Below are 26,032 nucleotides of genomic sequence, written 5' to 3' on the forward strand. Positions count from 1 at the left end.
ACCAGTAGGATCATCCTAAACCCCTTTAAAAAGACTTTTACATACTTGTTTTGTCATCATACTATTTGGATATAGAATTATATCTAGGTTAGAATAAAGTAGGAGTAAGGGAATGCCTTGACTCCTAGTGCTACGAATACATCAGCGAACAACCAACTACAAATAGAAAACAAAAACCCAAAAACTTCAACAACTTCAATCAACAATCACCGTATTCCCTAGCAATATCACCAAAATTTTAATATCGCCCAAAGCTACACTTCCAACTAAAGTTAAAGCGGTCGATGCAAATATTGTAACCCAACTCAAATTAGGGTCAAACCCACAGAGAATACATGAACTATCTCTCAAGTTTGTTGAAATCAACGAGTGGTACAGAAAAGTAAATAGGGTTTGTAGTTGTAATATGTAAAAAGTAATAGGATGTTGACTACTTTAGTTGTAATTAATCAGAAATAAATACTAGGCTTATGTTCTGCATGGCTTTAAACTCTATTGGTTTGTCATGATCAATTCAACTATCAAACTGTTATGCATGTAAAATCTGGCAAGTTATGTATCGCCAATAGCTTCTCGACACTCTTTGGTGAATTTAACTCATCTCTTCTCGGTCTTAGAGTATCGCCTTACTAAACCTTGCCCTAGACCCCAGTTTTAACTATCTCCTCTCGATCTCAAGTTGATTAGATGAAAATCATTCTCTTAAGTAGACAGTGATGTTTACCTTATTTCAAAAATTAACTTCAAATCACTATTATGATATCTTTTTCCCAATTTCTACCTCTCTCTCAGGTTCATAGTGAATATAGGTAGGATCCTAACATTTGCAATAGCTAAGAAGTCAATAAGTGAGAAGAAAACCACAATACATGCAGCAATAATAATCTAGAAGGATTGAACACTTCCTCTACTTTGTCAATCCACCAGGGTTCCACCAAAACCCTAGCTAAGGGAATTAGTTGCTCGTTATAGTGAAACAATCAATGGAATTCATATTGAAAATCATTAAATCAATGTCACAATGATTAACGAATAAAAACTAAAGTCTCAGATTTAATTATCAACCAAAATCAAGAACAAAGTGATCCTGAAATCAAAATTGAATCTCGGAAACAAATATATGTTTGTAAGTAGTAAGAGTGTGTAAACTAAAAAATATCAAAAAGGTATTTATTTGTAGAATACAAGGAAACCCTAGGAATCAAGTCCAAAACAAAGAAGAAAAATCAAAGTTAGTGACCATCTACGGAGCATAAGTAGTCCACGTAGATGCCCAGATCTAAAATTTTGTTGAATCTTCTCTGATCATGCTAATTTCTATCATCTACGGGGCGTAGGTACTACCTACGATCCATAGGTGACTTGGCATAGGTGATAGTGAAATTTCTTCAACTTATGAATCTCTGATCTTCAACTTTCAAGCACTTATTCTGGTACCTTCTCCATGTAGGTAGTACCTATGGGGTATCGGTACCCACGTGGGTAGTCCAAAATTATCAGTTTTCTCACCTTTTCTCCTTTTTACCTCCAAAAGCTAGTTTCCTGCAAAACACATCATATCTCAAAAAAAATCCTAAGTAACTTGCATATTTTCATCGTTTTAACCATCGAAAGTGTTATGAAACCATAGCACATTAGTGTCCAGGTATGCTAGGCTTACCCTATCTTTAGATTAATCTTATGTATAGTATTAGTATACTATTATGCTATATTTGGGTAGGTAAATATAGATTGTCTATTATTTGAAATATTTTATGCCTTATTTATTCGATTAGGGGGTCGTTGTGATAGATTTTATCAACGAGTTGTGAGGAAAGCTTTCTAATGCTCAAGGACTAGCTCACTTTAACTCTAGTTCTAACTCTTCCAGTTGAGGGCAAGGGTTTTACCATCTATTATGATGCTTCTGGCATTGGTTTAGGATGTATTTTGATGTAACGAGGTCGTGTTATTATATATATATCAAGGCAGCTGAAGGTGCATGAACGCAACTACCCCATTCATGACTTGGAGTTACCAGCGAGATATTCACTGACCATCATAGTCTTTGATATATTATGACCCAAAGGGCGTTTTGTCATTTGACTATCACTTTCTTTATGACTCTTCACTTGTATAACATTAAAAAATACCATATAATTAATCAAATTTATCTAAATGGTTGACAATTTGCAAAGTCATTAAACCTTCATTTAAGAATAAAATGGACCAAAAAATCATGTGAGGATTACCAAAGTTGGAAATCCTCCCTTATATATAGTAGTAATTGTCATGACCCGAGACTATCCCCTAGTCGCGACACTGCGCTTAAAGCCACAAGTGAACCTAAGCTAATCCGTGATCTGGTACCTGATGTGAGCACCAAATAAAATAATGGTAAAGTATCATATGTGGAGGTTGAACTAATAAAAATACTAAAAATATAGAATACAAAAAAAACAATACCATATGTTTGAACTACTGATAAAAAAACTGAAATAAGAATGAATATCTGAACATCTAGTCTGAACATCTGAAAGCCTCTAAGACATGAGGATTTGATAGGAAAAATCCCCAACTAACTCCGATAGACTGAACATAACAAAATACTAAAATAACTGCAATAGCATATCTTATCCTCGATGGACGAGGACTCACCACTACTGCTGCTGAGATGTACTGAGTTGTCTAAGGATGATCAGGGAACTGAGTATTTGAACCTATGTTATAAGACAACGCGTAAAAGAAGAGTATGCGATCAGTACTTAGAATGTACTAGTACATGATATAGGGACTATTTGTAATACATATGAGTACTGAACATAAATGCATGAATATGTAAAAAGAATGCAATACCAAGTAAAGCATATATAGATATAATCTATAAAACTAACTGACTGAATAGTTGACAACTGAATACTTGGTTATGCAAACTTGAAGTGATATAACATAAGTACTAAACTAAAACTGTGGGAGCTATCATGTAACCGACATGTCCCAATTTGAATTGATTGGGGTCTAACCTGCAGCCCCAGTTGGAAGGGTGTTATTACCGGCATGGTGTCCTGAAGGACTATGGAGTAAATCCTCTACTAGCAGATGACCCCTAAGAGATTTTCAGTCCTCTACTAGTGGGTGACATCTCATAAACTATGCTGGATACATAGTTCTAGAACTTAAGGATTGCCACTAAAGGTCTCAGTCCTCTACTGGTAGATGATTCTTCATCTTTACGTTTGCTCAACACTAAATCCTACTCCCAACTGAACTAATACTAGTTCTTATAAAAGTTAACTGGACATCCTAACTGATAAGTGCTTAACATGATTATTATAATCTGTACATGATAGTAAAATCATGATCTGACTGACTTGTTGCTTGAAAATGGAAACATTTATAAATATATAGGTATTGGGTGTTCATAACCCTCCAACACTGAATAATGATATTTTAAACATAATGACATCATCAGAATCTTGTAAGAAAATTCATGATTCGTAGACCCAAAACATAGTACATCTCACTAAACTGGTGAAATCCATGAATTTGAATATGGGGATGGTTAAATTTGGGAGGACAACATGCTCATGTGTTTTAGTTTATAACTTGTTAAATTTACATGAAATCACTGAATATGATATGGATGACAAAGATTATAAGGCATGTAGAAGTATAATTCACATGGGAAGCACAATCTCATAGTTTGTATTCAAAATTATTAAAAGAGAATTAAGTAAATTCATGCTTAACATTGAAATTTTCATAACAAGAGAAATAAATATTTAAACTTGAATAAAAAGGGATTTTTGGGACACAATCGGTGGAAGAAACCCGTTGATAAATACCGCACATACCTTAATTGCTTAAATTCTTGAAGAAGAATCTTGGAATTGAAACCTTGAATGCTTGAATCTTTGAGGATAAACTTGAATTTTATGTTCTTGGGAAAGAGGGATGAGTTTACGTGAGATAACTGATGGAGAATAGGGCAATTGATGCCCCTCTTTGGTTTTAATTTATCAATTGGACATTTGGGGTGAGGGGGAAAGACCAAAATACCCCTTGGACCTTTAATTAAGAATGCAGAAAAATACAGACTCTGTGGCATCGAGGTTTTCATAGAGACTAACCTCTACGAAATAGACCTTAATGTGAAGACTATCCTCCATGTCATGGACCCTATAGTAGAGATTATCCTCAGTGACACAGGGATATCATAGAGGTGTTGTAATACCCCACAAAATCCTAAGCTTAATTCAGTCCTTTAGGCTTGTCAAGGGGTCCCGAACTTAGAATATTTTAGCTAAGTACTCAGACTTAGTGTCATTTTAACCTATGAAGGTTGGAAGTCTTATTTTGCAACCTTTATTTCCATTAAATAATAATGGTTAGGTTGATTCATGATCAGGAATGTTCGTAGGTGTTTCCAGATAAGTTTTGGATTTTTCGGACTTCGTTTGAAACTCCTTTGGAATTCCAAAACAGTGAATCAATGCGATCTTTGTGTGCCGCATTGACTATCGTGTTGATTACTATTTTTCCTAGCTACCAGAGTACAATTCCAATGAATCAACGTGAACATGGCGTGATGCGTTAGCTATCACGCCGATGCCATAGACATGCCACATTGACCTACGCGTTGGTAACTCAGTTTTTAGTCATTAAAAGACCACATTCTTGGGGGTATTTAGGTCTTTTTCCGTCGACCCTCAGCCCATAAAACACGAAATTAAACTCCCTATAGATCAAATATAGTCATTCTTTCTCAAATTTGCTCAAGAACAAAATCGTAGAAGATCCAATTTCAAATCAAGAACTCAAGATTCAACCATAAATTTTCAGAAATTCTTCAACAAAGGTATGTGAAGTGTTCATCCAAGGGTTCCTTCCACCCTTGGAGTCCAAGAATCTCTTTTGAACTTCAAGTAATTGATTTTATAATTTCCATGGTTAAAATTAAAGTGTATCCATGATTTCTATTTGGATTAAGTTCCTAATTCATGGTTATATGTATATCTCATGTGAAATTGATCATTATGTTTGTAGATTCATGTGAATCCATGATAAACTCTTGACTTGTGAAATTAGAGATGAATTATGATGCTCACTTGTTGTTCAATACTATGTGTATATACTATGCTCACCAAGTGCTTGATAAATTATCCATGTGAACTATTAAGAGAATGAAATCATGTCAAGTTAGCTTATGTGCAAGTTATATCATGCAAGTGTTGGCCAAAATACTCCAATGAATGGATGATGATCACGTTTATAGTTTACATGTTTCATGTTATGCCATGTCTCTTAATGTATGTTATCGATTTCTGGGGATACTTGTACCCGACAATTTAGCTGATTACCTAGAGCCATGGTTAGTCATAGAACAGTATCAGTCACAACATGATCAGAAGTACTCTCAGTAAGTTACAAAACTCAAAAAAACTCAGTAGAATCCATATTAATCTAGTCTAATTCAGTATCCAGTTCAGAGCTCAATAAACTCAGTCAGCTAAAAAAATTCAGTAGTATTCCATCAGTCAACAAAACTAAGTGAACTCATTTTAGTTTAGCTAAATAGTAATCTCAGTAACTATTAAGTCCAGCCTAGTACAGACTAGAAATTAGTTTAGTGTCTATTTAGTTGGGGGTAGGATTTAGCACCGAGTTAACCCAAGGATGGGGGCATTCCTGTCAACAGAGGGTTTGACCCTTAGCAGCAATCCCTGTATTACAGAACTACGTAGCCAGCATAGGTTAAGGTGTATTACTGCCAGACATTATAAGGGTTGATACTTTTTATCTGAGTTATCCTGCCAACGAGGGTTGATGAAAGAGCTTTCTGTCAAAGAGGGTTAACTCACAACTTGTCCTTACCCGTGGCATGGTATTAAGACCCTTCCAGCTAGGATTATAGGTTGAACCCCAATTCAATTAGAGAAGGGGCATGTCAGTTAGATGATTACCTCCCACAGTCCCAATTCCAATCTCAGTCTCAAAATAAAACTCAGTTCAATTCTACAAATTCAGGACTATCAGACATAGTCACTCAGCTCAGTACGGAACTCAGTATGGTTCCACAGTACTCAGAACTATTAGATACAGTCATTCAGATAATCAGTAATACAGTATTTATAAACTCAAATATCGATTATCAATATCCAAATTCAGTACTCAGTATTAGCACGATCTCAATTACAGTCTTTGTATTATGTATGTACTCTTACTCAGTCATACTCATGTTATTCAGTTATTATTATGCATGCATATGAACCCATGTATTTCATCCTACCTCACTAAGCATACCAATACATTCAAAGTACTAACTCATACTTTTCTTTGAGCTATGATGTCTTATATAATAGGTTCAGATGCACGGGCTCCAGAGCACCCTTAGCAGTTTAAATTCTCAGCTTTTAGAGTAGTGGTGAGTCCTCATAGTTCGAGGACATACTTATTATTTATAGTAATTCAGTTTTATTTTAGTATATGGATTTAGTTGTGGGCTTGTCCCATCAACTCCACATATTAGATAGTTTGAGGCTTTCTCAGACTAGAGTATTTTCAGAAAGTTGTTTAGATTTTTAGTATTTATATTCAGATTTGGTATCATGATACCGCATTTAGATTTATTTATAGATTTGAAACTTATCGTATATTTTTTCTCCTATTTCGACAATCATTATAATATTTATTACACATTTATTGCAGCAGGTACCGTCATGGGTTAGCATGTGGTCCTTCGAGATTATGAGTACCGTGTAGCATCAGGGGTACAGACTTGAGGCGTTACAAATTTGGTATCAAAGCCTAAGATTCAACAGTATCCTAGGAAGTTTGAAAGATGCATCTATTAGATTCTTGACCAGGGGTGTGTTGTGCACCACACTTATGTATAGGAGGCTACAACATGTTTTAGGAAAAGTTTCCCTTCTTTCAGTATTTATGTTGTGCGAGTGAGGACTCAGGGAAGAGGAGTGGGAGATCAGTCAACCCCTCAGCACGTCTATCTAGATCCTTTAGGTGAACATGTCTCCCACGCGGAGTTCAGAGCATCTGTCACCACCTTATCTCATTTTGTGGTAGCCGAAAATGAACATCCATCTATAGTTCTAGCTAACCCAGTGGTCAATACATCTACTTCTAGGATTCAGGACTTTACCCGAATGAACCCTCCATCATTTATCGGGTCTAAGTCAAATGAGGACCCTCAAGAATTTATTGATCAGGTGTAGAAAATTACCAATATCATGGGATAACTACTGTTGAAAGCACTGAATTGGTTGTATATCAATTACAGGATATGGATCACTCATGGTTCAAATAGTAAAAGGCAGAGAGGGTCGTAGATGCAAGGTCCATAGAATGGGAAGAGTTTGCAGTTGCTTTTCTGGATAGGTTCTTCTCGCTAGAGTTGGGGAAAGCAACAGTTTTGGAGTTTATAAACCTGAATCAGGGCAATATGATAGTACAGGAGTATTCTCTCAAGTTTACTCAGTTAACCAAATATGTCGCCTATGTTGTAGCAGATAGCAGAGCAAAGATGAGTAAGTTTGTTTCAAGGATGTCTAGCAGTATGGTCAAGGAGTGTAGGACTGTAATGCTTATTAAGGATATGGACATAGCCAGTCTCATGGTTCATGCTCAATAGATAGAGGAGGCTAAGAATAAAGAGAAGGAGAAAGAGAATAAGAGGGCGAGAACAGATAGGTTTAATTTTGCTTAGCCTAAGTCAGAGGGTGGGAGTCATTCTTAGTTTTGCCCAAATCCTCAGTTCTAGCTCCTTCCTCAACCAGTGCTCCAGTGCCAAAATTTAGAAATGGCAACCGATATAGGACATCAGGGCCTAAACCCCAGGGTAGTGTTAGCAATTCCTGAACCAATCCTCTTTTCCAAAAGTGCGGCATAAACCACCAGGGTATCTGCAGAGCTGGAAGCGATGTGTGTTTTAGATATGGCAAGCTAGGACACAGAGTCAGACAATTTCCTTAGGTGGATTCACAGAGTCAGCATAATCATCCCCCAGCTCATTCCGATCGCCCGAATCAGTAGGGTGCCTCTTCCAGTGCCACTAGTGGGCAGTGACCAAATAGACTCTATGCTCTTCAGTCCCAATAGGATCAGGAAAGTTCTCCTGATGTGACCACTGGTATGTTATAAGTTTTCCATTTGCATGTTTATGCTTTGTTAGATCCAGGAGCCTCTTTGTCTTCTGTTACTCCATATATAGCAGTTGATTTTGAAGTCAGTCCTGAAATTCTAGTAGATCCCTTCTTATTTTCTACCCCAGTGGGTAAATCTAACATAGCCCAGTAGGTATACAGGAACTGTCCGGTTATGATATCTCAGAAAGTCATTTCAGCAGATTTAGTCAAATTAGCGATAACTAATTTCGATGTCATTCTCGGCATAGATTTGCTTCATTCCTGCTATGCCTTAGCCGACTGCAAAAATAGAATTGTCCAGTTTTAGTTTCCAAATGAAACCATCCTAGAGTGGAAGAGTAGTACTTAAACACTTAGGGGTCAACTTATTTTTTACCTTTGGGCTATAAAAATAATATCTAAGGGATGTGTCTACAATCTCGTTCGAGTTTAAGAATCTAGTTCAGAAACCCCTACTCTTGAATCAGTATCAGTAGTATGTGAATTCCCAGATGTATTTCTTGAAGATCTTTCCAAAGTTCCTCCCAAAAGGGAAATTGATTTCAAAATTGATCTTCTCCTAAATACTCAGCCCATCTCTATTCCACCATACAGAATGGCACCCGCAGAACTCAAATAATTAAAGGAATAGTTAAAGGATCACTTAGATAAGGGATTCATCATACCTAGTGTGTCCCTGTAGGGCACACCAGTTTTATTCATGCATAAGAAGGATGATTCTCTCAAGATATGCATAGATTACCGTCAGTTAAACAAAGTTACAGTCAAGAACAAGTATCCACTCCCCATAATCGATGACTTGTTTGACCAACTTCAGGATGCCAATTATTTCTCTAAGATAGACCTCAGATCAAGCTATCATCAGCTCAGAGTCAGGGAAAGTGACATCCCAAAAATAGCTTTCCGAACTTAGTACTGTCACTTTAAATTTTTAGTCATGTCATTTGGCCTTCATGGACTTGATAAACTGTGTGCTCAAGAAGTACTTGGACATATTCATCATAGTCTTCATAGATGACATTTTTGTTTACTCCCGTAGTGAACACGATCATGCAGACCATATTAGAATAGTAGTACGGACTCTCAAAAACCATCAGTTGTTTGCCAAATTCAGTTTTTGGTGATGGCATTGGATTTGATCCCCAAAATATCAAAGTAGTGAGAATGGCCCAGGCCCATCTCTCCATCAGATATCAGAAGTTTCTTGGGTTTGGCTGGCTACTACCAATGGTTCATTGAGGGTTTTTCATCTATTGCATCCCCTATGACCATATTGACTCAGAAGAAAGTCAAGCTCCATTGGTCAGATTCTTGTGAGAAGAGTTTTTTGGAGTTAAAGGCTCGACTCACAACAACTCTAATGTTGACCCTACTGGATAGTTCTGATGGCTTTTTGTGTATTATGACACTTCCAGAGTCAGATTAGATTATGTTTTGATACAGAAAGGTAAGGTCATAGCCTATACCTCGAGACAGCTTAAAGCCCTATGAGAAGAACTATCCTACTCATGATCTTGTGCTATCAGCAGTAGTTTTTCCCTTAAATATTTTAAGGCATTACTTGTATGGGGTGCACGTAGATATGTTCACTGATCATAAGAGCCTGCAGTATCTGTTCTCTCAGAAAAACCTCAACCTCTATCAGAGAAGGTGGTTAGAATTATTGAAAGACTATTACATGAGTGTTCTATATTATTCGGGAAAGGCCAATGTAGTGGTTGACACTCTTATTAGAATGTCTATGTTTAGTGTTGCCTATGTTGAGAATAGTAAGAAGAAGTTAGCCCAAGAAGTTCATCAGCTAGCCCGACTAGGTGTTTGCTATGTCGATTTAGCAAAAGGTAATGTGTGGGTGCAGAGTAGCTCAGAATCATCCCTAGTTTCCAAAATAAAGGAAAAGCAGGATAGGGATCCCAGTCTAGTCCAGTTGAAAGAATCAGTCAGAAATCAGAAGGCGAAGGTTTTGTCCAAAGGGGGAGATATTGTTTTGCGTTCTCAAATTTATCTATGTGTGTCAAATATAGATGACTTGAAGCAGAAAATTCTCGTAGAGGTGCATGGTGCATGTTACTCTATTCGTCAAGGGGCCACAAAGATGTACCACGATTTACGAGAGATCTATTGGTGGAGTGGGATGAAAATAGAAATTGTAGAGTCTGTGGCTAAGTGCTCAACATGTCAGTAGGTTAAGATTGAGCATCAAAAGCCTAGTAGGTCCATGTAGGAGTTCAGTATTCCCACCTGGAAATGGGAAGAAGTGAACATGGACTTTGTGATGGGTTTTCCTCATACCCGTCATCAGCATGATTCATTTTGGGTCATTGTAGACACGATGACCAATTAGCTCATTTCCTTCCAGTTCATACCTCCTATTCAGTCGAGGATTACGCCAAACTCTTTATCAGGGAGTTGTTAAGATTGCATGGTGTTCCATTGTCCATTATCTCAGATAGAGGTACTTAGTTCACCTCTCATTTTTGGAAAGCATTCCAAAAGGGTCCTGGTACCCAAGTTCATCTCAGTACAGCCTTTCATCCTCAAACAGATGGTCGAGAAGAAAGGACCATTTAGACCTTAGAAGATATGATGTGAGCATGCATGATAGATTTTAAAGGTAGTTGGGATGAACACTTTCCTTTGATAGAGTTCGCATATAACAATAGCTATCACTCCAGTATTTAGATAGCTCCGGTTGAGGTGCTTTATGGAAGGAGGTGTAGATCTCCCATTGGCTATTTTAAAGTGTGTGAGGCCATAGTGGTAGGGCTTGACTTGGTGTTTTATACCTTAGAGAAGGTCCAGTTGATCAGGGAAAGGCTTAAGATAGCTCAGAGCTAGCAGAAATCGTACACAGACATACGCAAAAAGGATCTAAAGTTTGAGATTAGTGACTTTGTCTACTTAAAGATCTCTTCTATGACAGGAGTGAAGCATTTTGGAAAGAAAAGAAAACTCAGTCCCCGATATGTCGATCCTTACCAAATTGTTAGCCATTTTGGAAAGGTAGCTTACGAGCTTGAGTTACCTTAGATTTATCTTTAGTTCATCCAGTGTTTCATGTCTCTTTTCTAAAGAAATGCATAGGTGACCCATCAGTCGTAGTCCCTAGTGAGGGCATAGATATTTAGAACAACCTCTCTTATGAAGAGATCCTAGTCGAAATCCTTGACTATCAGATTCGCAGACTAAGGAATAAAAAAGTTTCTCTAGTCAAAGCTTTTTGGCGGAATCAGTCCGTTGAGGGAGCTACTTGGGAATCAAAAGTAGACATGCAAACCAAGTATCCTCATCTATTCTCCGCTAATCCAGACTCAGCTCACGGTAATATTTTCCCTAAGCTTAATCAGTTTTATATTCATATTTTAGTTACAAACTTAGTATCAGTTACCATTGCATGTTCAATTATAAGTTCATGAGCCAGTTCAGTCATGTATCCATGCATCAGATATGCATGTTCAGTATATAAATTTAGTTTATCAGTAATCCCAGTCATGCATTCATGAATTATGTCCAGCTATATCCATGTATTAGAAATGCATGTTCAGTATGATAATTCAGAATACCAGTAATATCAGTCATATAGTCATGTTTCAAATGTTCATGTCTCATAAGTAAGTCAGTCTTTCAGTATTCTCAGTCTCAGTAGTCTCATTCAAGGATGAATGTTCCCAAGGGGGAGATAATGTAAGACCCCGCAAAATTCTAAGTTTAATTCAGTCCTTTAGGCTTGTTAAGGGATCCTAGACTTAGAATATTTTAGATAAGTACTCAAATTTAGTGTCATTTTAACTTACAAAGGTTGGAAGTCTTATTTTGCGACCTTTACATCCATTAAATATTTATTTTTTAGGTTGATTCATGATCAGGAATATCTGTAGATGTTTTCGGATAAATTTTTTATTTTTAGGACTTTGTTTGAAGCTCCTTTGGAATCCCAAAACAATGAATCAACGCGATCTTGGCGAGCCACGTTGACTATCGTGTTGATTACTATTTTCTCCAGCTACCAGCATCCAATTTTAGTGAATCGACATGAACATGGTGCGATGTCTTGGCTATCGCATCGATGCCATTAACGTGCCATGTTGACTTACGCGTTGGTAACTCAGTTTTTAGTCATTAAAAGATTGTATTCTTGGGGGTATTTAGGTATTTTTCCCTCTACCCTCAGCCCCCAAAACACGAAATTAAACTCCCTATAGAGAAAATATAGTCATTCTTTCTCAAATTTGCTGAAGAACAAAACCCTAGAAGATCTAATTTCAAATCAAGAACTCAAAATTCAACCATGAACTTTCAGAAATTCTTCAACAAAGGTATATGAAGTGTTCATCTAAGGGTTGCTTGCACCCTTGGAGTCTAACAATCTCTTTTGAACTTTAAGTAATTCATTTTATGATTTCCATGGTTGGAATTAAAGTGTATCCATGATTTCTATTTGGATTAAGTTCCTAATTCATGATTATATGTATATCTTATGTGAAATTGATCATTATGTATGTAGATTCATGTGAATCCATGATAAACCCCTGACTTGTGAAATTAGAGATAATTATGATGCTCACTTATTGTTCAATACTATGTCCATATACTATGCTCACCAAGTACTTGATAAATTGTCCATGTGAACTATTAAGAGAATGAAATCATGTCAAGTTAGCTTATGTGCAAGTTATATCAAGCAGGTGTTTACCAAAATTCTCCAATGAATGAATGATGATTAATTTCATGGTTTACAAGTTTCATTTTATGCCATGTCTCTTAATTTATGCTATCGAGTTCTGGGGGTACTTGTACCCTACAATTTAGCTGATTACCTAGAGCCATGGTCAGTCATAGAACAATATTAGTCAAGACACGATCAATAGTACTCTCAGTCAGTTATGGAACTTAGGAAAACTCAGTAGAATCCATATTAATCCAGTCTAATTCATATCCAGTTCAGACCTCGATAAACTTAATCAACTAATAGAATTCAGTAGTATTCCATCAGTTAATGGAACTCAGTGAACTCAGTTCAGTTTAGCTAAATAGTAATCTCAGTAACCATTCAGTCCATCCTAGTATAGACTAGAAATAGTTCAATGTCTATTCAATTAGAAATAGGATTCAGCATTGAGTTAACACAAAGATAGGGACATTCCTGCCAGTAGAGGGTTTGACCCTTAGCAGCATTCCCTGCATTACAAAAATATGTAGCCAGCGTAGGTTGAGGTATCTTCTCATCCGAGTTATCCTACCAACGAGGGTTGACGAAAGAGCTTCTTGTTAGAAAGGGTTAACTCACAACTTATCCTTACCCATGGCATGGTATTGACACCCTTCCAACTGGGTTATTGGTTGGACACCAAATCAGTTAGAGAAGGGGCATGTCAGTTATATCATTACCTCCCACAGCCTCAGTTCCAGTCTCAGTCTTAGAATAGAACTCAATTTAGTTTTACAGATTTAGGACTATCAGACATAGTCACTCAGCTCAGAACGAAAGTCAGTATGGTTCCATGGTACTCAAAACTGTTAGATATAGTCATTCAGATAACCAGTAATACAGTATTTGTAAACTCAGATATCAGTTATCAGTATCCAGATTCAGTACTTAGTATTTGCACGATCTAAGTTACAGTCTATGTATTATGCATGTACTCTTATTCAGTAATACTCATGTTATTCAGTTATTATTGTGCATGCATATGAACCTATGTATTTCAGCGTACCTCACTGAGCATACCAGTACATTCAAAGTACTGATGTATGCTTTTCTTTGAGCTATGATGTCTTATATCATTGATTCAGATGCACGGGCTTCAGAGCACCCTTAGCAGTTCAGATTCTCAACTTTCAGAGTAGTGGTGAGTCCTCATAGTTCAAGGACATGCTTATTATTTATAGTACTTCTATTTTATTTCAGTAGATGGAGTTAGTTGGGGGCTTGTCCCATCAACTCCACAGTTTTGACAGTTAAAGGCTTTCTCAGACTATAGTATTTTTAGATAGTTGTTCAGTTTTTTAATACTTATATTCAGTTTTGGTATTATGATACCGCAATTAGATTTATTTATAGATTTGAACATTATGGCATATATTTTTTCCTATTTCTGCAACCATTGCAGTATTTATTACACAGTTATTGCAGCAGGTACCAGTCATGGGTTAGCTTGTGGTCCTTCAGTATTATGAGCACCGTGTAGAATCCAGGGTATAGACTTGGGGCGTTACAGGCATATTGCCTCTGAGGTCCAAAATCACCCCAAACCTCATTCGAAAATTTCAAAACTCTTACGGGTGACCCCTTTAACATCCCCAAATATGTTCCAACTTAAAAATCAACATTTCGGATTCATGAAGGCCAAAAATAAAATCCTCAAAATCTTGGTAAAATTCTTAAAATGATCAAGTCCTTTAGACTTAGTGTAACATTTATGTCATGGATCCCCTTTTAAACATATAATTAGTAGCTAGAAATGAGCCTAGGATCTTACAAGGTATTAGAGTAATATATACATAAATACACACATAGATAGATAGATAGACATATACACACACATATATATACTAGTTAAATTCTGTGAATTCTTTTCACTTAATTTTTCCTTCCATTTCAAAGTATAGTATAGTACTGCTACCTTTATGTGCATTATTTTTAATGGATTTGAAAGTAAAAATAAATTATTGTGCCATTTTTCTTGGTCACCAAAAGAAATTAATTATCTACATCAAGTTGTTCAAGCTCTGGTTCTAGTTAGGCATTATTTAAAGGCTTCTCGTAAAGGCTTTTAGCTTTGTATCCAGGTCAGCTAGGCTTACTCTATATTTAAATTGAGTCTATGTATGGTATTAATATAATATTATGCTATTTTGTAGGTAGTTGTTTCTCGGGTATCTTTTAAGATATTTTATGCCTTATTATCTGGTTAGGGCCCCATTTGGTAGATGTCAGTCCCATTATTCCGTAGTATGGTGTAATGTTTATAAACATATGTCATGGTATTAAGCTTGGAAACCTCTAACACATCACATTTATTTGATTTATGTGTATGTTTATTTAAATGCATTTCAATTATAATTTAGGGCCAACATATACTTTATTTCTGTTATTTATTGTTAGTTTTAGCACCAGTTTGACATCAGTTACTGTATCATTTGAGTTTTAGTTTTATAATTGAGTTTTATTACTTATGATTACACTGAATTTTGGGTATGTTATGGTTACTATGAGTTTTGATTTGAGTCTGGCATCTGATTAAGGTACAATCTGAGAGTTCTCGTACTTGGCACCGTTGTTCTGATATTGTGGTTTTATTAAGTTCTTGTTCGAGCGAAGCATCTGGTATGAGATCTATTATATATTATGTATGTGTCCTCTTGTTATTATCCACTATGTCTGATCCACCTCTTGTTATCATCTATTATCACCAATTCAATCCTGACGCCTGGCCTCTCGTTACTACCCATTGGTGCTGGTTAAAGACTGGTGCATATCTGAATGGAAACTATGGTTTCTTAGGACTGATTCAGTTGCATATTATTTATGCTTTTTCTTTAATTACTTCTTGTGTGTCTCGCTAGCTTATGGCAGCACGATTGGGTTAATTGTCTTCTTCAGTGTGCCTGACAGCCTTTTTAGGGCCCAATTAAGTTATGTTTGGTTTGCCTTCTTATTACTACATTATTTATCTCTTTGTATCACTTTTACTTATTCCTTTATTATTTTGCATAGCTCGGTAGTTTTTTACCTCTCTATCCCTATTTACTACTGACTTAGACTACACCCTCGTATTTTAGTTATAACTTTCCTATATTGAGCTCAATCGGTTGATGATGCCTACTGAGTACCTATCGTTTTGATACTCATACTGCACTTCTGCATCTTTTTCTTGATACAAATCTAGGTACCAGCCGTCGACATTGACATAATCCTTCTATCCCAGTACTGGCTCAGAGCAACTTGAGCTTGATAGGTTCTGATGTTGATCCTCCTCCATCTATTCCAGTATAGTCTTTTACCTTCGTGACTACTTTGTATATGTTATGTATATTTTCCCATTTTCTTATGTCTTTATTGTTGGTGTTCATTTATTTCTTTCTTTCTTTGGTTTTCATCAGTTAGCATGTTACTCGTCATTTCGTGCTATGACGTGGCTTGCCAACTGGTGAGATAGAGTAGGCTCCGTCATGACTTGATAAATTAGATTGTGACACATAAACAAATTTTAAACGATGTCATAAAGAGAGAAACTTTGAAATAAAAAGTCAAACTCTTGAATCAACATCTAAATGGGAACTAGAATTAAAGCAAAAACAAGATTGTCATATTAAAGTCAATTCAGTGTTTACCCTTTAACACCAATAAATCATTTCAACTAACACAAGACAATGATTCAAAGCAAAAAAAAAAAAAATCTTAAATCTATGGAAGCAACACCACACCCACAAGCAAACATGGGATTCAACTATACCACTAACAACACTATAAAAAATAAATAAATTTAAACATTATAACTACTGAAAAATAACGAAATAGAACTAATAGAAAAAAGAAAGGGGAAAAAGAAATAGGAGTTACCTCTTTCGGAGCAGTAAACAAGACTTTAAGTCATTGGAATCCTTGCCACCACCGAAAAATGCACTTGAATTTCTTAGCTTAGGAATTAGAGCTTGAATATGAGTCTTAGAGAATCCTTAGCACTGAAATCCTTCTTCAATAGCAAAATCCCATACTTTTTAGGGTTTTCGCTATCCGACCTCTAACATTAAACCCCAAATTAGTAGACCGGTGAGGGGTTTTATAGGGATAAATGGGGTAAAATTTGAGGGGATTGACGATGTGAGAGTTGGGGGGAAACCCGAATCAAATGATTGAAGTCAAATAAAAAATGGATCAAGATCGATTCTCCTTCATCCTTGTTTGAACCGTGAACGAATAGGAATCAAGGGTGTGGCAGATCCAAGGATATTCTCCTAGTTCAAGGGTTTTCGGAGAGATAGAGATAAATCATGCTATCTTCATATGAAATTCAATATTTAAATTTGGGGTATTTTGAATTTTGGATTTTGTTGATGGTGTCATCGATATTGTTGTTTGTACGCGTATTGAAATTAAAATTTTATGTTGTAAATTGTTTGTCTTGAGGTAGTTATTGTTGTCGTTTGTTTGTTGTAGGAGAAGGGGAAAGGATATATAAGGGGTGTGAGGGATTGGTCCAGGTTAGTGGGTTGGTATTGGGCTGGGTAGATGAATTTTTATAGAAAATGGGTTGGGCTAATAAATTTTTAAAGGAAAAGGGATAGGTAGAATAATTTAGGAGTGGGAATTTAGTGCATTAGAATTTTTAGGATTCTAGTCCATTCTATTTAAATTATAGCCAAATTGAAAATTAAATGGCCAATTCCATTATAATTATAGCCAAATTAATTTTAATTACAACCAATCTTGATGAATTGGCTAAATTAAATCCCAATTTGATACGAATTATCAACTAATTCAATCCCAAGTTGCTTGGTTTAAACAAAATCAAATAAATATTATTATTTGTTAAGGACAAATTTTGTTTAAATTAAGATTTGCCTGTTTAAAATAATTTTCAAGATGAATTTGATTAAAATCTGATCTTTAAGAAGATAATTATTTAAGTAACAAAAATTATACGATCTTGTACGCATGAATACAAAAATGTATAATAATCACTTAAAATGAACATTAACATAAACACATAGTTCAAAAAGTTTTTTTCTGGATAAAATAAATATATAGATTTTATTTAAAACTAAAGCATCCTAGGATTACACCTAGTTCGGAAGGGCAAAAATTTGGCGTCAATAGAAAGCATCATAGAACACAGTAAAGCCTAAGTCTACCTTGGGTAAGGTCAAGATAGGCACCGACATCAGCAACTCTTTGAGCTTTTGAAAGCTCTTCTCATAAGCATCCGACCACTGAAATACAATCTTCTTCTGAGTTAACTTGGTCAAAGAAGTGACAATAGAAGAGAAACCCTCCACGAAATGTCGATAACAACCCGCTAAACCAATGAAACTCTGAATCTCAGTAGGACAAGTAGGTCTAGTCTAATAACAAATCGATGTTATCTTGGTTGGATCAACCATAATAGTAATCTTAAGTCACCACATGACCTACGAAAGGAATAGATTCCAACCAAAACTCGCACTTGGAAAACTTGGCATATAACTTCTCATCTCTCAACCTCTAAAGCAAAGTCCTCAAGTATCTCATATGGTCAGCCTCCCGCTTGGAATAAACCAAAATATCATCTATAAATACAAGAACAAACAAGTCAAGATACGGTTGGAATACTCGGTTCATCAACTCTATAAACGTTGTTAGGGCATTGGTCAACCCAAAATACATGACCAAGAAGTCATAATGTCCATATCGTGTCCAAAAAATCCATCTCTGAACATGATAAGCTTTAATCCTCAACAGGTGATATCCGAATATCAAGTTAATCTTAGAAAACACCAAAGTACTCTGAAGTTGGTCAAATAGATTATTAGTATGAAGAAAAGGATACTTATTCTTGACGGCCACCTTGTTCAATTGCCGATAGTCAATACACATGCACATAGAACCATCCTTATTCTTCACAAACAAGATTAGGGCACCGCAAGAGGACTCACTAGGTATAATGAACCCCTTACTCAGCAAATCCTGCAATTGCTCATTCAATTCCTTCAACTCAGTTGGGTCCGTCCTATAATAAGGAATAAAAGGGGCTTAGTGCCCATCTCATCATCATAGCAAAGTCAATATCTCAATCTAGAGGCATACCATGCAAGTCCATAGAAAACACATCCATAAACTTACGAACAACTCGAACAAAATCCAAAAGAGGCGATGAAGCAACACTAGTAATGTGAATATAGGCTAAATAATAAAAGCTTCCCCTTTACTACCATATGACGAGCACGTAAAAAAGATATAACTCCCTTCAGGCCTAAATAAAAAGTACTATTCCAACTAACCTAGACACACCCAGAGTAGCTAGAGTCACGGTCTTGGCATAACAATCCAAAATAACATGATAGGGAGATATACATTCCATACCCAAGATAACATCAAAATCAATCATATCTAGGATAATCAAATCTACCTAGGTCTCACACCCCACAAAGGTTACTAAATAAGATCGATACACCTGATCCACCACTTAAGAATCTCATATTAGGGTAGAAACATAAATATGCACAATAAGAGACTCATATGTAGCATCAAAACCAAAAGCAAAATATGTAGACATAAAGGATAATATTGACCCAAGGTCAAATAACATGAAAGTAGAATGATGGCAAACCGGGACGATACCAGTGATAACTGCATTAAAAGTCTTTGCCTCAGGTCTCCTAGGTATAGCATAGCATTAATCATATCCACTCCTAGACTGAGCATCCCTACGTCCTCTACTATGAGCTCCCCAAGCTCCATCTCGAGCACTTCTATTCGTACATCTTCCACTTTATGAACCACCTCTAATCACAGAAATAAGAGTAGGACAAAGCTAAAGCTGAGAACCCTACTGGATAGAACCATACACATATCGAGGATAGTCCCTTACCATATGAATAATATCCTTACATATGTAAAAAACTTTACAACCAAACTCAAGTTGAGGGGCCTAGAAGAACAAAATATCCTTCATATCTTGATAAACAAAATCTAGAGCCTCTACCTACGTGACCCAATACCTAGCTACTTGACACCGCAGAAACCATAAATATACTATCTAAAATTTGCAAATTTGCATTCACTAGTCTACCATGATAACCACATCAACCCTTACCTAAGAAATCCCTAGCTCGGGATACATGTCCATTAAACTCACTATGTTGACGGATCTCCATAGCACCTCTATAACCCTGAGTATCAGAATAAATTGACTCGAACATCCTAGTATGCTTAACTATACTCTAAAAAGATACCCCTGACACCACCATCTTAGTTGTAGACAACTAATAAAAAACTGTCAATCCCTTGAAAAACTTTCTAATCCTCTTTGATTAGATAGAGATAGTGGTTGTAAAATATATGGATAATGCATGAAAGCATGCCTCATACTCAATAATAGCCATGGAGCCCTACTTTAGGTGATCAAACTCATCTGTCTTCTTATCCCTCAAACTGTAAGGCGCAAACCTCTCCACAAAACCTCATAAAACTAAGTCCATATCATAGTAAAAGAACTAAATAGTCTGCAACTTACAAGAGATCTCTACCACTATCTAGCCATATCAGGCTAAGTATTATAAGCAACTCCAAGGGATTCAAGGTATCTTAGGTTGTATACCCTCTCCTGATAGTCAAGTAAAAACTCATAGGCATTCTCCCCAATAGAAGCACTACATTTGGAAGGAGCCAAGTGAATGAATCTCTTAAACCTCTTCTGACTATTAGAAGACATTATAGGAGCTAAAGCAACAAGAAAAATAGTGAGCCTAGTAGGCAGTGAATTAGCATGAGAGGGTACCGTAGAAGATGGTTGTACCTCTGTAGTAGGAATAGCATAAGTAGGAGCCTACCATGGATGTTGAATACCTTTTAAAGTATAAGAAATACCAACAAACTCATAGCAACACCAGTCTAGGAAGGACAATCCAGATGACTCAACCTCAGGCTCAACTCGGGGAAGCAACCCTAGTATATCCTCTAACTAGAGCAGTTTTTCCTTCCTGTTCTCTACTTCTGGGTTGGCAATGACCCCTGCCTTAACTCCTAACTGGGTCTTAATCGCGGGTGTTGGCTTAGTGTCCTTAACATCTCTGGACCTAGTACTCGCCATTTGCGTAGAAAAAAATAAAATACAAGTTTAGAATATTAGGTATGAATAACCCACACGATAATGAATCATATTAGTGAAGTTTTTTCATAGAGATGTCTTATACTTGATCAAACATAGATACAAATGTTTACATATCGATAAGCGAGATTCTATTAGATATCTTGTTCTTTCACTTAGAACACCGATAAACCTGGCGCTCTGATACCAATTTATCATGATCCTAAAGTTGATGCCATGACAACACCTACTTTGGTATTATCCTTAGAATGTAAGCTAAATCCTACATGATACAAGGCAAGAGAAATACAAAAATAATCCAAAAAGACAAAACTTATAGAATAAAGTCAAATAATGATGTATAATATAGTGGAAATTCAACAAATATATAAATCCCTAGAAATTGTGTCACAAGTAGAAGAGCATCTGATTCATAATATGAAATAAAAAATACAAAGTATGTCTCAGAATAATAATAAAGACTAGATAAATATAGATGGAGACTAGAACAAGGCTCTGAATGGGGATCTTACTAGGTACTCCGAAGATCAACTATGATAAACAATCGCAGCTCGTACTCAAACTAAGATCTGCACTGAAAGCGCACAATAGGGGTGAGTATAGTCCACTTATACTTAGTAGATTTCATAGGCCAACTAAGCAAAGCAGAAAATAATACAAAAAATAAACTTTAAGCACATCACCTACAAATAAAAAAGTTATGAAATGGTAATTCACAATGTCTACACTAACACTTGTAAGATATAAGGACAATAAAAGAAAATATCTACATAATAACAACATATAAGGGAATACAAAACAATGTAAACAAAGCAATTCAATGTAATAACGATGTGATAATGAACAAAATAAGCGATCATATGACTTTTTGTATGCACCTTCTTAGCCTTCATGCTTCAAGATAGGACCCATGGGGGGTTCACAACTCATATACTTTATCATATCTCAATCTCATATCTTAACTCACCTCTTCAGCTAATATTTACGAATCAAGAATTTTGTAAAGTGTCTCATTCACCTCTCCGACTATTATTCACGGATAAGGATTTTATGAAGTGTTTCTCAATAGTATCAATATCCCATAAAATGTATATATCAAAAGGGGATGAAATGCTCACAACCAATCAATATGAAGATAATAATCAATCAATACGGTATAAGTGAGCTTAAAATTAATTCAAAGTATCAAGGATTCATGAACATAATCCCTTGCTATGATATCACCAAGTTAAATAGTTATCTAAGAAATCAAAATATTATTTCAAAACCCCCTCTCTTGGGTATTACTATCATAATAAGAGAAATTAATGCTTACAGAATGCCTATAATATCTACTCAAGTGAAACACCCTAGGTTTTGATCCTTAAAAATTTCTTGATTTAGGGTACTAGTAGTATGATGTCAATCGTATGTTGTCGTATGTCTAACCTAGAGAAGTCTATTTTTCCTAAGGTATGGATTTAGGGTACTAGTCATATGGTTGGGTACGAATTAGCCTTGGTGGTCATATGTTGGACAGTGTTGGGGTCCAAGGGGAGGCCTAAGGTATGAGATAAGGGTACCACTCGTACCCTAGGGTACAATTTTGGGGGGTGTACCCTCATGTGGGAGTTTTATACAGTTTAAGTTGGGGGTAATCTGGAAATTTCCCCTCTTAATCTCTTAAGGCCCCACGACTTATAACACTCTTGGGATATTATTTACCCTATTATTCTAATCTTAAATAATTAGAAACTCTCTCAAATTATCTCAAGGCTCTTGGGTCAAGGAAGGCTAGGGTTTTTGCAATAAGGTTAATTTGGGGATTACAGGGGTGGTTTCTCTCTACCATCTTTGTAATCTAAGGCCTATTACTCCTCCATCATTGTTAGTTCCAACTAAAGGCATGTTTTATCTATGGTTTTCATGGCATAATTGTGGTATGGTTTTGGGTCTTGAATATATGTAGGGGGTTTTGGTTATAAATAGTTTGGTTATGGTTTTCCCATGTTTTAATTATGGTTTTTATGTTTTAATGGTGGTTTGAAATGTGGTTGCATGGGAATGGTTAATTGGTACTTGGTTTTGGTTTTGAAAACTATATGTCGTCAACATGTTTGATAAAATTCCTATGAGAATGTTTTTACTATATTGTTGAACTTTTATTGAAAACTTTACATAGTGTAAATTGGTAATGGAACCCTAACTGGTGTGGATGGTCTTTAATGGTTAAATAGAAAGGTCTTGGTCATGGTTATGGATTAATTGAATACAGTTGTGGGGTACCTGGGAATCCCCCAAGCAAACTTAATAATGATCATCTTGTGGGGTACATGGGAATCCCCCAAGCAACTTAATAATGTAATCTATAGGTACATGGGAATCCTTTCCTTAAAGAGGATGGCTAAAGACATTGCTTGCAAGCTATGGTCTGTATGACGATACTACTACTTGTAGCCTTGGTTAATAATAAATGGAATTGGTGGTTTGGTTGTGTGCTAATAGTTTTAATTGGGCAATAATGGCGGGGTGTGATAGTTAACCATGAAAGTGTGAGTCCAATGGACGGATACTGGAAACTCATATTTGCCGACATGAGGATTGGTTATGGCGACCATATATAATACTTATGGGGTACACGGAAATCCACTAAGTTACACTTATATATATGTATTATGAAGAGCGAAGGGTACACGAGAATCCCCTACTCTTATGGTATCTTTGGTTCAAGCGGCTACACACATCAGGGCCCGTTTAGGGGGTAACACTAGACCCATATAGCCCGTGGGTGGTTCTAGGACGGTTAAGCTACACATACCCAAGTTAATATTTTAAGGCATTCTATCTAGTTCCCTCTCCCAACACAATAATACATACATATATATATATATGTGTGTGTATATATATGTGTGCGTGTATGTGTGTATGTATGGTTGTGTATGCATATGGTTGTTTACTTGATTTTAAAGGTTGGCATTATTTTATTGTTATCCTGAGTGCATGCTAGCGTTCACCTGCTAACCTATCTTCAAGTGTTCTATCTCCACGCGATGCAGGAACCGTCCATTCCACTCTTCCTGCTCAATGATTGGATTCAGGATCAGCTTGTATTAGATTGAAGTGTGATCTTCCATATTTCAGAAGGCTCCATTTCATGTCATAGATGTCCTTACATACTTTGGTCATTTTATAGACTACGATTTTGTCTATTAATTGGATATTATTTTACTTTCGGTTAGAGGCTTTGTGGGACTACCATGGGTTGATATGGGCGGTGTCGGTAATAGTGTCAGGCTTGACATAGGAATTGATATAGGGGCCGACATCGATGGACTATATTTGATTTATGATTGTTCCATTTTATTTTAAATTATATATATATAAAAATACATTGGGTTATTGTCTTGGTTTGGTTGGTTATTAGACAGATTGACTTGATTGGGTTGGTTTAGGAAGTAGACTTATCTCAAAGTCAGTATATCTATAAATACACTATCTTGTTATATGTTCAAAATTCATTTGACTTAGGGTAAATGTTTGGAGGTTGGGTTGGGTAACGGGAGTGGTCTCCGGTCCTGGTTGGACTTGGGATGCCCATCATAACAATACCCCAGCTTGGGTCACGTCATCAAGTCCCCGTACAACAACAAAAAATATGGAATTTAATGCATAAATAAGGCCTATTATGTTAAATAAATCCCCCATACAGCCAACATGTAATTTATATTCTCCCAAATTAACAATAATATACAGATAATTCTCTACACAAGAACATGATAATAATAATGATCTCAAAATATAAATTTCATGGATAATTTCCCAACCCATAACATACTTTACATGCTCGTTAACTATCAAACCAATGTAAAGAAAGTTAATCCATAACCTACCTCAAAAAGTCGAAAATCCAAGCCTAAGCCTTCAATCCAAAGCTATCACGAATGGTTCTGTACAAGATAACACTATCAAAAACATAATATTCGTATCAAAATAAAGCTAATGATACTCCTATTAGCAATTTTTAAATTGTTCCAAATTAAGTTCAAAAAATGAGCTCGAAAGTGAAAGGGGTAAAATTGAAATTTTGTTTTAAAAACATTTTCTCCAAGATCATACGAGTCTAAAGTTGAAAACCCACGTGAGAACGATTTCTTATTGATGTCCAAATTGGAGAAAACCCCATTTTAAAACTTTGCCGATAAAAGCCCCAAAAATCAAATTTAAAATCAAGGTTTTGAAGCTATTTTAAAAACAAAATCAATACAAATTAATGGGAATAAGAGTTTGGAGCTTACCCAAGTTCAAATTTGGGAAGAGATCCAACTTTGGAAAGATTATTTCCTACTTATTTTAATTGTTTAGTGTAGGAGTAAAAGAAAAGAAAGGTAATACAATGAATCGATGTTAACATAATATATACATTCAGTGTAGTCATCTAATAAGGAACAAAAAGATATTTATAAAAAAATAATACAATGTACCATTCAATTACAAAGGTCTAAATTAAAATATTATTAAAATAATACATGAGGACAAAACGAATAAATATAAGAAAAATCAATATGCATGTGTAACTATTTTATTTACTACTATAGATAAGTGAAGATTGAGGTGACTAAAATTACCGAAATACCCTTGGTAGTCACTCGTCCCCAACCTTCACTTATATATAGTAGTAAAGTAAAGTAAAAAAGCACTATGCATGTGTAACTATTTTATTGCACCAAAAAAATGAGGAGTAAACTAATAAATATAAGGGAAAAACCACATGCATGTGTAACCATTTTATTTATTACTATATGGTTACACATGCATATTGTTTTTTTCTTTTATTTATTAGTTTTGTCCTCATTTTTATGGTGCAATAAAATGGTTAGACATGCATATTATTTTTTTCTTATATTTATTAGTTTTGTCCTCATGTATTATTTTAATAATATTTTTATTTAGACCTTTGTAATTGAATTATACATGGTAGTAATTTCTTATAAATATTTTTTCGTTCCTTATTAAATTATCAATTTTTTATACCCCAGGGGTATTTTGGTAATTTTATGATGCAATAATGGAAGTACCATAAAAGACAAATTAGTAATTTTGTCC

The sequence above is a fragment of the Capsicum annuum genome, chromosome 10 (genome assembly GCF_002878395.1).
Source record: "Capsicum annuum cultivar UCD-10X-F1 chromosome 10, UCD10Xv1.1, whole genome shotgun sequence".
In the NCBI taxonomy this organism is placed as follows: Eukaryota; Viridiplantae; Streptophyta; class Magnoliopsida; order Solanales; family Solanaceae; genus Capsicum; species Capsicum annuum.